The sequence below is a fragment of the Rhyacophila brunnea genome, unplaced genomic scaffold, assembly GCF_057557595.1.
Source record: "Rhyacophila brunnea isolate RB1 unplaced genomic scaffold, BYU_Rbru_1.0 scaffold_1, whole genome shotgun sequence".
NCBI lineage: Eukaryota > Metazoa > Arthropoda > Insecta > Trichoptera > Rhyacophilidae > Rhyacophila > Rhyacophila brunnea.
This window is the reverse complement of record NW_028232751.1, coordinates 23,492,719-23,509,313: the sequence shown is the minus strand read 5'-3', so window position 1 is coordinate 23,509,313 and position 16,595 is coordinate 23,492,719. Positions and strand designations below refer to the sequence as shown.

The following is a 16,595-nucleotide window of genomic DNA, read 5'->3' as shown; positions in this document are numbered from 1 at the left end:
TAATTTGACATAATCATACATAGTTGAAAAAATCACATTTCACAGAAAGATTTGGTTCACAATATTTATTTATCTTGCAAAAGGAAGTTTTGTGTATTACTTATTAATACACACAATTAAGTATAATGATCATTTGTACTTATATTTTTTTTATATTATGTTTGTGCCATGTCTTATTCGACATTACGTCGCTATAGGATTTGTTTCCCGAATATCCATTTTTGTCGAAATCGACATTAATGCAGTTCAATTTCTTTTATCGAACTCTACCGAAATCATTTATAAAAACAATATATTTTTATCTAGGAACAGAGATATTTTTTTAAAAAACCCGAATACGCCATGTTAAGTTACAATTACTCCGTGGTGTTCTCCCGAATGTCCAACTATTCGTACCTGAATATCCAAGTTAATTTCGGTCGAAATATATCTATGGCTGAGTGTTTATTTCCCGAATATGACTTTAGCCAATTGAACCGCGCTCACGCCGTGCATCTCGCTCCCACATTCACGCTGTCTAGCTCTAAAACAATCACGCCCACTTTCATATTTTTCGGCCGTCCGGTGAATTCTTTCAAATTTCGTCTTATTGATATTGTTTTTAACGTTACTATTGTTTTAATAGTGAATTCATCAAATTTGAAGAGATTATTCATAGCTGATACATCACCAGTTCGCCGTGAACTTACAGTAGAGTTGTGGAAGTGAGTATTTTAACCTAAATAACTGCATTTTGTTTTGATAAATGACACAAAATCCCAACGGTTATATGAATTCTACAGTATGACCCGGCAACTACTATGACGTAAAAAATAATTATTATTTCAAATTATTATTAATCAAACATTGTTTGTCTTTATTTTACTTTTAATCTAGGTAGGTATTTCTATGAAAATAAAGTCGATGCTATTATTTATTTTTGAATGCGCTGATAGTTATTTTAATTTAATATCTATGCTAGTAACCATTTATTTGGTGGATATTATATACTTAGGATATTGGTACCTACCTAATATTAGCAGCCAATGGTAATTAATTTTTAAGTACATGCTATTATTTTGTGTTGTTATTCCTTACAATATTAAAAATATATAATATTTATTTCGTGGTTTCTAATAAGTTTAATTGTCAATTATAGAAATATATAGATATAATAATATACAGATAAATATAAATAGATTTTTTTTTTTGGAAAAAGTATTAATATAAAATTGTTAGCAAGTACGAGTAAGTACCATCATAAAATATTGGAGAAATGACCGTGACTTCGGTTAGTAATTGAAGTAGTAGATACCTTATAATATATTTTCTCAGAAGTGATTTAAAAAAATTATATAAGTATGTTCAATTATTAGAATGGTACATTCTTAAATCTTGTGAATTATTCGATCAATAAAAAAATAGTTAATTATTTAAAAACTATTTTATTACTTAATCCAAAAAAAACCCGAAAAAGCGATTGCCGCATGTTATTATTACATACGAACTTGGGTAATTACGATCATTAAGTATTTAAATAGTAGAGGTAATTATTAACAATTATCGTGTAAATAAATATAACATTTGAGGCGCGTACTTTTTGACCACTCAGTAGTCTGTGGGCCGTGCAGCAATACGATACGGTCTTAAATCCCGAACGTCCATGTTTTGTCCCGAATATACATTATTCTGAGAGAGCGCTAAAAAATTCCCGAATATCCACAGTGAGTACTTGTAAATAAAACGCATTTTCTGTGCATTTAATGATTTATACCAGTATATTGTTGTTGGAATCTATTCTTAGATAATGTTGAAATCATACAGTATAGAAAGAATGATTGATACATCTACTGATATTAAAATATACGACAGTGAAATTTGTTTCTCATCTTCTGTAAAATTGACATTTGGTCTATTCGGGAAACAAATCCTATAGCGACGATTAGTGTGTCTGTGACAAAAATTATAATCTGGTACAATAATTAATACCAGGTATACATTTTGTTTTCTGTTAACTATCTAACTATCTACTAAACTAATATTTTTGAATGTATTATAGTATTGATATATTGCCGAAGACTATGCCTGAGCATGGAAATCCTCAAACCATACTACCTGAACCAGAATTTCATCCCACATTCGAACACGAACACGAAGAATCTATTATAGAAAATGAAATTGAAGATTCAAGCCCTAAAGTCCGTGTAGAAGGCCGTAGAATTATAGACTTTTCATATTTTTTCCAACAACTTCAATTAAGTAGCCACCATGATTCTCCATTTCATTGTAATTTATCACATTTAGAAATTTTTGGGGAAAATCGGGAAAACTTTAGTAGTACATTTTTTATCCGATGTAAACTTTGTGGTAAAAAATTAAAATTATATACCACTGAAATGAACGAAAACAAAATGAATCTGTGTGACGCATTTGGATCCAGTATAATCAGTATCAGCAGTGGATTTTCAAATCTGGAAGAAATGTGTTCAGCAATTGACGTACCATCGATTACAGCAAGAGCATACAGAAAGAGTCAACAGAAGGTGTACGAGTGGTTTGAAGAAACCAAAAATAAGAGTATGAAAAACGCTGCGAAAGAAGAGCGACAACTTGCAATCGAAAATGGTGACGTCGATTCTTCTGGTATTCCCATGATATCAGTTGTTGCAGACGGCTGTTGGTGAAAACGTTCATACAGATGCAATTATTCCGCAGCATCTGGCGCTGCCACGATCATTGGTCAAAGAACCGGAAAGATTTTGTACATGTCAGTGAAAATAAATATTGCGATTTGTGCGCCAAAGCTAAAAATAAAAATATCCCTGCTCAACAACATAAATGCTTTTTAAATTACACCGGTCCGTCAGCTGGAATGGAATCTACAGCAATATTAGAAGGCTTTAAAGAATCTATTAATACACATGGATTGATTTATTCAAAATTGATTGCTGATGGAGATTCCAGCACATACAAAATCTTGATTGTCACCCTTATCCGAATGTAACTGTCGAGAAAGTTGAATGTAAAAACCATTTAATTAGAAATTATTGTGGCAAAATAGAGGCATTAACCAAAGACACAAGATATCCCTTGAATGTAAGAAAAATCATTGCGTCAAGAAAAAGACGTCTGCGGAAAGCCGTCATAGGGTGCAATCAAGTATAAAAAACTACAAGATAGTACTTTCGAAGAAAAGGTTATCGCTTTGAAAAAAGATTTATTTAATGGACCGCACCATGTTTTTGGAGTCCATACTTCTTGTCTACCATATTTTTGTACAAATGAACCAAATACAGAGGACATGCTTGATGTAAATTATGTACCAGCATTAAAAGAATGCAGTATATTTTCTCAATTAATGATATATAATTCTCGGTTGGTGCTAAATTCAAAAAGTTTAATTTATAATTTTTCTACTAATATTTCAGAATCTTTTAATAACATGATTGCAAAATTTGTAGGCGGCAAGAGAATTAACTACTCTCAAAGACAATCGTACATGGGACGATGTGCAGCGGCGGTAATCGCATTTAATACAAATAATTTACATTGCACAATTCAAAAACAAGTTTATAAAAATAGCCCAAAAGTCTTCATAAATCGCTTAGAATCAAGAAGGTTGAAAAAAAAAAATAGGAAAATCTTGGCGAAAACCAATACATTCTGTTCCTTTATCTAATCCAGATTATGGAGAGAGTTGCCAAAAACCTGATATGGACAAAAATCAATATCAATTGTTAAAAGAAACTTTTTTGAAAAAACTCAAACTAACAAACTATGAGAGGAGGGATATAGAAAGACGCACTGTATTACAATCTGAATGTGCAGAATGGCTAGAAAGGCGACGAAACCTTCTCACTGCCTCTGTTTTTGGAAAGGTGTGTAAGCGGCGAGAAAATACAAAATGTGGGCCTTTGGTAAAACGTTTATTATATGGCCAATCATTAGCCAACGTGAAAGCGGTAAAATATGGTAAAGAAAATGAATCAATAGCTTTACAACAGCTTAGTGTACAAGAACGAATTAAGATTGAGAGATGTAGATTGTTTATCGATGATGTGTATGATTTTATCGGTGCAACGCCAGATGGCATCAGCGATGATGATACAATTATTGAAATAAAATGTCCTTTCTCAGCTGCTGGAATAAGTGCAGATGAAGCTATTGTACAGAGAAAAAAAAATAATTTTGGGAAGTAGATAAAGACAGGAATATGGTAATAGTTAAAAATCACGATTGGTACTTCCAGATTCAGGGGCAGCTTCATATTACTAAGAAAGATGTCTGTTTATTTGGAGTTTGGACGGGACATAATTTTCCTGTTAAAATAGAATTAATCAAAAAAGACGAGACATTTTGGATTGAAAAGATTGAAAAAAAGATATATCACTTTTATATGAATTGTCTACTGCCAGAAATAGTAGATCCCAGAACCAGTAGATCTATGAATATTAGAGAACCAGAAAGCCTAAATTTTTAAATTTTTATTTTAAATTTTATTATGCTTAATATATTTTCAACAAGTCTATATTACATCACTATTTTATAGTTCATCAAGATATATCTAATTTACTGATATAGTTTACTGTTACGAGACACCCAGAACGAGTGTAATTTTATGAAATTCAAAATAATATGTATACTTACATCTAAATAATGATACCTACAGATCTTGCTGGCGATTCCACTGTGCCATATTGTGTATAATCATTCGTCTCTGCAGCCGTGGGGTTTGGTTCCGTGTAAAAAGTACATTTTGTTCTCAAGGTCAAAAACCAAATTGGTTGTGCCAATGGCTGATAACCATTCCTCATAAATGATTATAACTGATATCACCTCATAACTGATCAGTGCCACGCAAGAGTTAACTCGTGGATCTTTTAAACGTCATAACTTCTGAATGAACTGTTTGTGTATATTTTCTTAACAATATTTATCATTTTAGTGTGAAAATATTCACGTTAAACATGTTGATTTGGTAAATTTTCACAAATATTTATCATTCTATTCTTATTTCATATTTTTTAAGGGATTCATTTTATTCTAAAAATAACTGACCTACAAGTACCCACCTGGTAAAAATTGGATTTGGATTGGATGGAATTTCCTAGTAGATTTTCCAACTAAACAACATGACGCTTTCTATATTATTTACTGTTAGTTTTGAAATTATTGTATTTGAAATAAATAATGTATCAATAATACACATAGAAATCAATAGATATATAAAATAGATATCACAGTTTAAAAATCAGAAAGATCAATGCATATTACCATTGTTTATGTTACAATATAAAACAACATTTATCATTGAACGTAGGTACCAAGAAAAATAGACTTCATTAAAATGTGTCAATATAGTATATACCCGATATAATTATATAAATTATTATATTATTAATTACTCTGTGGGGTCCATATTATATACTGCTTCAATTGTAATTTAATTTTACAGTATAATTATTTATGTTAAGTACTTGATTTACTTATTATATGTACAAATGTAATATACTTACCTACTTATTAGGATATATCTTGGTGAATTTTAAAATAAGAGGAAATTAAATGGGGGTCATCGTGTCTAAGTAGATGTCAGCCGTTGTTAAGTCTTATATAAATATTTATACATTATTAAATTGTTTTTCTGTTTTTTATTGATGTAAAGACATGGCATGTATTCAAAGTAATAACAAATTAGCTGTGTACTATTTATTTAACTTATATTAAAACCCCAAGATTGATTTCGTCTTGCGACATATTTTATTCTTCTAAGTTTTACTATGACATTGTAATATGAACCATGGATATAGTATAGTACTTAAAAAAATCAAAACTGGTAATATATTATTTCAATATTTAATTGTCAATTTTCATTTGAAGTCAGCATTTAATTACTTGTATAACACATAATTATTAACTGTAATCTACAACTTCAGATGGACAAATTAATTGATATATCATATTATCAGTTTTCATTTCCTTTCAACAATGTATTCATTCTAGCAGCTATTTTGAATAGGTATCTTACTAGTTTTTATGTCATGGCACCTTACAAAGGTACCGAGCAACCGTATACTGAGCTTCGAGAACAGATGTTTACGACGGATACTGGGTGTGCGGTAATTTTAGAAGTAACGGGAGATAAAAGAACGCACCAAATAGCCTCCCATCACGCTGAGAGTGAATACGCAACTTTGTACCTGGCCCGGCCACGTGCTGCGGGTGCCTGAAGAGAATCCCAATCTGGTTTGCCTGTTCTTCAAGCCAACCGGATTCCGGCGTCCTGGATGGCCGCTAAACACTATCTATATAGCATATCTGGCAGAGTTACGGGCTTCTAGTATGACCTGGAACGATGCAAAAAAAACTAGAGTGACAGAGATTCTTGGAGGCGCCGCATTGTATCCATATGCTGCAACTAAGATGCGGATATAGCCGAAGAGAAGAAGTAATATACAGCATCTAGAAAACTTAAAGCCTTTGAAATGTGTGTGTATAGATACATGCACCTTTCATTGGTGTTGGAAAGACAATTTTTCTAATATCAAAGTGATATTGAGGCTGAAAAAGACTAATATGATACAAGTAACTGATATGCATAATTATATTATATTTTATATTACGAATCAAAATAGTAACTTTTATATCATTATCGATAATAAATTTAGTGCAAAAATGTTTTTATAAAATTGTTTTATTTTTTAAACATTAGTCACTTTATATTTACCTTGTGTAATTGTACTATTAAATCTATAAAATGGGTGTATATGCTTGATGGTCGACGTCATAAATCACGCCATGTTCGAATCGTACGCCGAAAGTCGGATTTATTTCATTATTAATTAAAAGATTTATTTCATTCCATCTTATTCATATGAAACCGTCGACAAGCAAAGATCTCGGTAGAAATTTTCTCCATCTGCAAAAAACATAACATAGGAACTGTTAATAGTGTGATTTTTAATCTTTTATAGTTGGCGACTGTTTGAAGAGTGGTAATTAAAACGGATTAGTGATAATACAAAGCATCAAAAAAGATTGATTAACTAAAATAAAGTAATCAGGTAGGTAACATGTTTAATAACAACTAGAACGCCTTAGATTATATCAAACAAATAAATATGAAATCACAGGTTGTATAGAATTCTGGAATGAATGTAAATAACCTCAAAAAAAGGATTGTATTACGTCAGAATTATGAAACATTGAAAGTATGTATAGACTAAGCAAACAGTAAATAAACACTTGAATAATATGTGCAAAACACACAGAATACTACGATAGTAATAAATAACATAATATTGTACTTACAGATAGTGTTTCTTATTCCTGATATAAAACACAATTGCAGTGTTGCCAAGTCAAAATTTTTAATTTCAGTAGAATGTGTAAAAAAAATTCAGTGGATTCGACAAAATATCAGTAGATTTCTGTTTTAGGAAAAAAATTTCGCCGCGGGTCGCAGATTCCCAAGTTTTCAAAGATGGCTAGTTTTTTTCCCGGCAGGTGGGAATTTTGTGAAATGAAGAAATATCAGTAGATTTCAGAAAATATCAGTAGATTCAGTATATTGCCAAAAATATCAGTAGTTCTACTGAAATTTCAGTAGACATGGCAACGCTGCACAATTGTTTTAGGTACCTTGCAATTTGCAAACATAATTTGACAGCAGAGAGATTTTTCTATTAGTCTATGGCCAAAAATACGGATTTATTTGGCCGGCTAAAAAAAGATTTTAATATAGCAAGAACATTTTAAATATGCGACAAATAAATAAAAGTAAATATAATATAGTTGTTAAAAAATCTGTGTACATTATAAAATATATTTAATATTATAAATACATATATTTTTTAAATTTATGTTATAATTTGTAAACGACGAAGCACGTCAGCTAATACGCATAGTAAATGTTTAAACTTCGGTAATCAAATTCGAATGTGACAGAAAGAGAAAGAATAACTTTTTAATCATATTAGCATGCGTAAAAGACATGTAACATAATATCACTTTCACTTTAAAAATCATACCTAGTCAGTGTTGCCAACCGTACTATAATTATAGTATTTGTACTATAATTTTCGTCTGCGTACTATGTACGATATAAAACAGGTATAGTACGCCCAAAATACTATAATTTTGAAAAATAGGAAAAAAAGTTAAACAAAGAAAAACAACGCCAAAATAATCCGTTAGAAGCAAAAAAACCCTCTGTCTAAAAAAAGGTGACGGCGATTTCCAAACTAGGAGGCGGGGAGTGTTGCAAAGCGAGACAATTAATGTAGCCACAGGTTTGCAGTTTGCAGTTTGCAAATGCATAGTTTATAAAACGGCCGCTAGTTATAAACTACAAAAACAAAACAGTCCTATAAAAGGTTGTTTGCAAACCTTTCTGCAAATATGGAGACTAATTTTATAATCCCTCACTTCTATACTATTGTGAAGCGCAATGGCTATCTCGTAAAAAAATGGAATAAAGGGGTCAAATTAATCAGAATGTTCAAATTTGAGGCAATATTGGTTGAAATTTAAAAAAAATTAAGTGAATAAATCAATTCAAGGACCACTAATATTAGTGGTCCCTGAATTGATTTCGCTTCACTTTGTCGTTTTAAGTCAGTTCAATTCATAAAAATATTGGAGCTTAGGAAATCAAAATGACAAAAAAAAGTTCGCCTTATCTCCACTTTTAAGTGATTTTTACGCCAGATATAATGACGCAAACAAAAATCTATTTACTGAGTTCTTGGTTAGTTTGCTAATATACTTTTCACATTATTTTATTAATAGCAAAAAAAAGTTACCTGCGGGGCTGCTTTGTTTCGGAGCTATTAATTTTTTTTAATATATAGTTGAAAAATTCTGACCCGGAGGGTCTGCTTCAGGATGTGAGGTCCTTGATAGAATACATTTGTCAATGAACGAAGATGAATTTGGATTGACTACTATTGAAATTGATTGTGCTAATAAACAAGCACATTCGTCAAAGATTAATGTTATATACGTAGTAAAATCTTGTATATTTTTTTTTTGTATTCGTAAGTAGGTACATTGTTGACTATTTAAAAATGTGTCTGTATTATTTAATGAAATACGGGGGGGGGGGAGGCGGCCAAATTAGATTTTTTTTTAAAGTGGGCGTAGTAACATAAAGTTTGGAAACCACTGACTTAACATTTGAATTTTGTCTAAAAAACGAGACGTTAATTACCCTTCATGGATATTTTGTCTAAAAAAACAAGACGTTAATTACCCCACGTTTAATTTTTTTAAATGCAGAAAATTATTGGTCACTCAACGCGTACTATATTTTTTGCCGAAATACTATAATTTTGAAGGCACTGTACTATAATTCCACTTTCAAAATATGGCAACACTGTACCGAGTATTCAGTCATAGTTCAACTTTAAATGAAAAAACAGAAACTCTAGGTAAGCATGTGTGCCCTTAATTGGAAATAAAGTTTCCGGCCAAAAAGATTGGCTGCGGTGACCAGACAAAACAGAACAAGACAAAACTTCTCTCCAGTGTACAAGTATCAATACCAGGGCTCGAAATGGAACGGAACGCACCGGAGCGCCGTTCCGGCTCGTGAAATTTGTAAAATTATCGCTCCGTCTCGTGGAAAAATATGTTGACCATCTGAGCTAGATAGGCCATAGAATAGAAAATCTGACACTTATTTTTATAAAATACACATACGATTTGATGACTAAGTAAATATCTTCAGAAAATTTGTCGAGCGCTCCGGTTCGTAAACTTTTCCATTTCGAGCGCTGATCAATACCGATATCGTATAATCGGTCGAAGAATATTGATATGTTTTCATCTCTACAATAAAGTGTCAAGCAGTGCTATTATATCTACTGAAACTTTGGTCAGGAAAAGAAGAAATTAGGTATGATATTTGTGATGTATAAAAGTCACTTTTTACATGATTTTATAAAAGACACTTGTGAGATATCTACGCTTTCACAAAAAAAAATCATTGAATTTCATACATTTTTGTCAATCTACTGATATTTTAAAAAAATCAAAAAATCTACTGAATTTTGAAAATTTTTGTTGGCAACACTGTAAGTCAAGTGTCAGAGAAATTTTCTCTGGCGACGGTCAGTCAATCTCACGATACATTAAATTTAGCACTAAATTACCCAGAATGGATATAAAACGAGAACCAAATGGATTAGAATCCGACGCAGAAAAACAGCATTGGTTTGATGTGCCCATAGAGTCTGGAAAAAATCGTGATGCAGACATATTATACATAAAACAAGAACTCGCCGAAGAAGCCAGTTGTAGGTTTGAGGTTAGTTTTTTAGAAGTGAAGTTATATTTCTATTATTTATAAGTACCTACCTATCATTTATGAATGGTGTAGTAAGCTGTTAGGATCCGACATAAATATTGCAAACTAAACTCTGTCAGTCCGTCACACATATTTGTTTTCATTGAACAAGACTACAATAATTTGCGGGTAGTGTTTGTTAGTTTTTAAAATCCGATTAAACCCTGCCCAATTCAAGCCATAGTAGATATTAGTAAAAAAGATTCGTTTATCTGTAAAATATCTAAAATTATTACATTAAAGCATACATAATTTCAGATATTCTATTATTTTTGTCGCTGTCTGACGCCATCTGTAATATTATGTACTTATTCTTAATTCAACGAACACAATAATATTTATTTTGACTGAAAAATCGTGCACTATTTTTGTCTGTTATGGTTTGGTTTGTACAGGTTAAAATTTATTTTTAAAACTGACCAGCACCATCTGCAGTTTGTATTCTTGGTTCAATGAAAACAAATGATTATTATTGAGTCAGAGTTCTAGAATATTCCCGGCCATGTCCGATCCTAATAGGATCATAATATGTGCCTCCACAGAGTAGAGGTTTGCATTAACAGATTTTGTTTTTTACGAGAATGGATGTCAGCTACTTGCTCAACCTATTAGGTCCATAACCTGACTCATGCATAAATTGAAAAACAATATGTATACTTGCCAGACCCAGGATTCGAACCTAAAACCCACGGCGTGATAGTCCAACGCTTAAGCCGCGCGACCATTGTGGGTGTTTCTAGAATATTACATAACTTAAATACATATTATTAATTTGATGTATGGAGTGCTTTGGCCGCTGGCAATGGGTTGGGAATCTCTGATTTATATGTACATAAGGCGTCTGTCTACTTTGATTGTATTCACCTGATCTGATATAAACCATTGAACTTGGTTTAATCCTTGAAAACTGAATTTATGTATTATGATTTGGATTAGGCAGGGCTTAATTGAATTGTAAAAACTAATCGACACCATCAGCAATTTGTATTATTAGTTAAATGAAATCAAATAAGCATGACTGACAAAATTTAGTGTGCAATATTTATGTCGGATCTCCACAGTCTACCTCCACTCTTCGCCACTGACTCATGAGCACAGAACAGATTAATAAATAGAATTCCGATAGGATATATCCCGATACACTACATTTTGACGCAGGGTTTTGAATGTGTGAGTGTCCTACGAAAATGAACCACACTTTAGACGTGCAGTAGTGTATGTTATACACCAATATTGCATGAGCGTCGTTGCATAAAACGAGAGCAATTTTCAGAACGAATGCAAATGCGTATTCCTTGACACGCGTTTAAGTTTATCCCATATTCTTCCACACTCGAGATCGGTTGCCTGTTTTTTCACACACGTTTATATGCATATATAACACACGGTATTATTTCTGAGTTCCCTGGTCAGGGAATGGTCTAACTGGGCGCCAGGACAATTGGACGCCGCATTGTCGAATGAAATAAATAGACGTTCGTTATCTACAATTTTATACAGAAAGTAGACGAGGAATTTTAATCAGTTTCTATCTACTACTCAGTAGTTTTCATTAATTTTGTTCTTACCATAATGTTTTTTTTTTTTTACTGTGGATTGAGAATTATCATGCCTAAGGCTTTATATAAAAAGAAAAGAATTCTCTTTTCATTGGAACTTAAACAAATGTGCAATTCAATCATTATTTACGTGTGCATATTTAAATTGTCACCAAATATTAAATAATAATATAATAATTTAAATATTATCAATAATAATATTAAATATATATTTTTAAAATACATAATATAATTATTGACGAACATATTATATTCATTTTCGAATTTCATTCGATTACATAGCGCCCGGTTGTCCCGGCGCCTAATCGTCCAAGACCCCCCTGGTCATGAGTATGTTATCAGGATTTGAGTCGCTTGGTAATCATAATCACTGTTATAATATACAAAGTATTCATTTTCTTTCAAGAACCGTCCATTTGACTTGGGCAGTATACAATCTGAAACTGGTATTCAACGAGCTGACAATAAGAGCGAAGACACAGTATGCCCATTCAATTATAAAGACCCTCTTGCTACGTGTTCGTCTTCTGATAATCAGGTATATTTATAATAATAAATTACCTATTTTTTTTTTATTCAGTAATGCGCCGGCTAGATGACCGACTTGCCTGCGTGATATAGTTTGTGAAAAAAATACGGAATACTTTTCGATTTGCGCGAGCCACAGTTTTCCGTCCGTCCACACACGGGCTTCCCGATACAAACCGGTTTGCCCAGGTAAGCTCTTCATAAATCATGAGCGTCTAGCCGGTAATTTAGTAACCTCATCCTTGCTTACGTTCTTCTGTCTGTAAATTTACTTTTCGGCTTACGTATCTCCAGGTTTTCACACGGAATAATGATTTGGGGGTCCATTTTGTAAAAATATCCATAGGTAACCAATTATTCATTTTAGCGCGGCAGGAGGCGTGGTCTAATAAAGTCGAAGGTGCAATTAATTTCCACATTTATTTTATCCCGCCTACTGCGTATAGCTTCTCGTCGCCTCAAGTGCGGACCGCCGTATTTTCCGGGTACATTCCCTATACAATATATTATACACTCCGTTCTTTGAATCTAACGATACCAGAAGCTAAGGGTAGAAGTAGGCTGCTAAGATCCGACATAAATAGTGCACACTAAACTTTGTTAGTCATACGTACGTATTTGTTTTTATTGAACTAATACAATTTACAAATGGTGTTTGGTGGTAAGGCTTTGTTCGAGGGCTCTAAGATTTATTCCCGGTGAGGTCACTATCCGTGGCTTTATCCAACTGACTTTCTCTTCGGTATGCTTACATACTCTAGCCTGCACTTTAAAAGAGATTATTTTTATTTAGCTTAAGTATTTTTCCGACTTATACGAAGTATAAATGAGAACTCTGCCATTGTGGGCAGTTTTGATATGTGTGTCCCTGTTAACTATTTTAGAAATAGGGAGCAACGGTTGTTTATTCTCCCAAGGTGCAGAACCAACCTGCCACTGGTGATGCCAATTGGGAGGGCGATAACTATGTTCAACCAAATTGCTTCGGGTGTATATATATTCCACTCGGGTGAGAGTGAGTTTAGGTGTACGCTATTTTATAAATTCTTAAAATAGGGTTTCCTTAGCAAACTCGGTGTACTCCCTTGAACTATTATAGATGTTATTGTACATTGACTGCTTTGTATGTTTATATTATGTTTTCTTTTTATATTTTCATTTTTATCCCTTAAAAGTAATAACTTTTCTTTTTCTTTCTTCATTATAATAATGTTTCATGTCATGTTATGAACGTCTTAAACTTATAATTTATAATGTTCAACAATACGTTTAAAAAAATTGAAAATAAAATAAAAAATATATTTTTGCGATTTTTTCTATGTTGGTATTTGTGATATTTTCTCTGCTATTACCAAATACACTCCTGATTTACTACAGTATTGTTATTGTGCCTCTTGGCTTGTTGTAGTGTTATAAAGAATACAATTATATATATTATTTTATAAACATAAACTCAGATTATTTGTGTATTTTTCCAGTCTACCGATACACGCCTCACCAATATAAAATCTGAATATGGTTGCCAATTATCGGATATATCCAATGGATATATCAGTGAAGATATCAAGTATCCACATATAGTTCACAATCTTACAGCCGGGTGCTCATACTATAAATGCAAGCCGATGAATCAGGTATCAATGTAATCTTTAATTCCGTCAAACGATTGGGGACAGATTAATATTATATATAATCCAAACAAAATATATATAAGCTGTATAGCTCGACAACTTTTTTACTTAAAGCAAGATTTTAGTGATATTGTCACGATGTGACTATCACCGGTGTATTACGAGCATAAAGCCGACTATAAGGCCGTGTCGCCTAAATTGCAATTGGTAGTGCAACGATGTAGTAATTTGCATATTTCGTTCAAATTATTCTACAAACAGTGACTATATTGCATTCGAAGTAAGAAAAATAACTAGCACTACATGGAAGTTAGATATTCCCTCAATATTCTTGATGCTAACGTCATATTTACCGCCGAAAAAGAATTATTACTGACAACTCATAAATTTGAATAGTTAAATTTATATTTTTTGTTGTAAAGATTGAAAAATAACGAGTTTTAATGATTTATCATCCAACTACATTTCTCAACATGGGGAATATCTGTAACTTTGTTTAAATAAATTGTCGTTTACCAATTATTACAGGATTATACCCAGCCATGTGTCGCAGGACATCAAAATTCAGATAATAGTCAACAATCCGTAACCGATGTAAGGCAAGGCGCGATGACACAACAAATAATAGATATACAGAAAACTCAAGATATATTAAAAACTAACTTTCCAAAAGAGGTTCGAATTAAGTTGACAAGGATAAAACATTTTCGAAGTAATTTTATTTGCAATATTTGTAATGCAGTCTTTGGATGCTTAAATGTTTTAAACTGTCATAAAAATGTTCACAATAATGTAATTACCAGTACAAGTCAAGAGATTCTAAAATCCAATGATGACAATCATTTGATATATCCGAAAGTGTCATATACGATTTATGATACAAGTAAAACACCATTAATATGTAATGTATGTTCTTATACAAGCAGACGCTTTCATTCTTTCGAAAAACATAAAATGACACATACTGGTGAAAAACCGCATAAATGTAATGAATGCTCATATTCATGCACGCGATTGGGAAGTATGAAAATACATAAAAGGACACACGCAGGAGAAAAACAATTTAAATGCGACGCATGTTCTTACACTTGTAATCAATTTCAACATTTAAAATCACATAAAATGTCCCGTCATACCGGCGAAAAACCATATATATGCAACGAATGCTCATATACTTCATCGCATCCTGGTAATTTGAAATTACACAAAATGACGCACACTGGTGAAAAACCATTTAAATGTGAAAGATGTGACTTTTCATGTAAAACGTTCAATCATCTGAAAATCCACAAGAAAACGCATACTGGCGAAAAACCGTATAAATGCGATGAATGCCAATTCACATGCTCAGTACCTTCTAACCTCAATTTACATAAAAAGACGCATACTGGTGCAAAGCCATATAAATGCGGTGAATGCGAATTTGCATGCTTGCGCCGTAGTGATCTGAATACACATAAATTTACACATACCGGTGAAAAGCCATTTAAATGCGTAACTTGTTCTTTCACATGCGTGAGGGCGCAACACCTAAAAATACATAAGATGACACATACTGGTGAAAAACCATATAAATGTAACGTTTGCTTATATAAATGCTTGCGTCGTGCTGATTTGAAAACACATGAAATGATACATACTGGTAAAAAACCACATAACTGCAGTGTTTGTTTATATAGATCATCCAGGCGTGGTAATTTAGAAGCACACATGATGACTCATACTAATGAAAGACCGTTCAAATGCGATATTTGTTCATATGCGAGTCGTACTGTTCGCGATTTGAAGTCACATAAAATGACACATACTGGTTCATAACTTTGTGCTATATATTATTATTAACTAGTATTTTGATATGTACACAATCGACTGAGGACAAATGATAGAATATGAAATTAAAATTTAACGGATTAAGGTTTTGTACTATTCTATTTTAGTCGTTTTTTGTGTCCCGGGTTTTGCTTTTCGTCATCTTTAGACTTTATGCGCATTTACTAATGGTAAATACATACTGACTACGGATAAAGTTGATTCTGTCTTATATAATAAATTAATACAATAAATGGAGTTAAAATCCATATTCCATACCTTACTATGTAAGACGAGTAGTATAAAAAATGGTCACCTCCAAAGAAATAGGTACTTTAAAAGATATTTACAAAATTATAATGTAGATTAATTGACTCATTTTGATACATGATTTTTAACACGTTTTTTCAGTATGTTGTAATTTTATTTGGACTATATTTGATATAACATGACTTGAAAATATTTTAACGATGAATAAATTGTCAGTGTTAGTTGAAAACTTGATTTTTTAGGATTTGACCAGTTTTGATGCTAATTATTCGTCTCAAGTAAACTACATACTTGATAGGTAACTAAAGATTATTAATTTAAGAAAAACAAAAATGTATTTTGTTAAGGATATAGATTAGTACGTAGGTATATAAACAATGATTATGACGTATATTGAAAAATAAAATTGATTTTACCACGTTTTTATTAGCTTGTATTCTTGTTTGTCCAGCTAAGGCGTCCTAGGAACTA

The 16,595-nt window shown here is 32.1% G+C and overlaps 1 long non-coding RNA gene across 1 annotated transcript; it reads right to left on the bottom strand.

Moving 5' to 3' along the window:
* Positions 1-5,635: 5,635 nt before the first annotated feature.
* On the bottom strand, positions 5,636-7,670 carry LOC147079590 (uncharacterized). Its single transcript, XR_015070000.1, has 3 exons — positions 7,291-7,670; positions 6,707-6,898; positions 5,636-6,326 (listed from the first exon to the last, which is right to left on the bottom strand). It is a non-coding gene; the product is annotated as an uncharacterized LOC147079590 (long non-coding RNA).
* Positions 7,671-16,595: the final 8,925 nt, after the last annotated feature.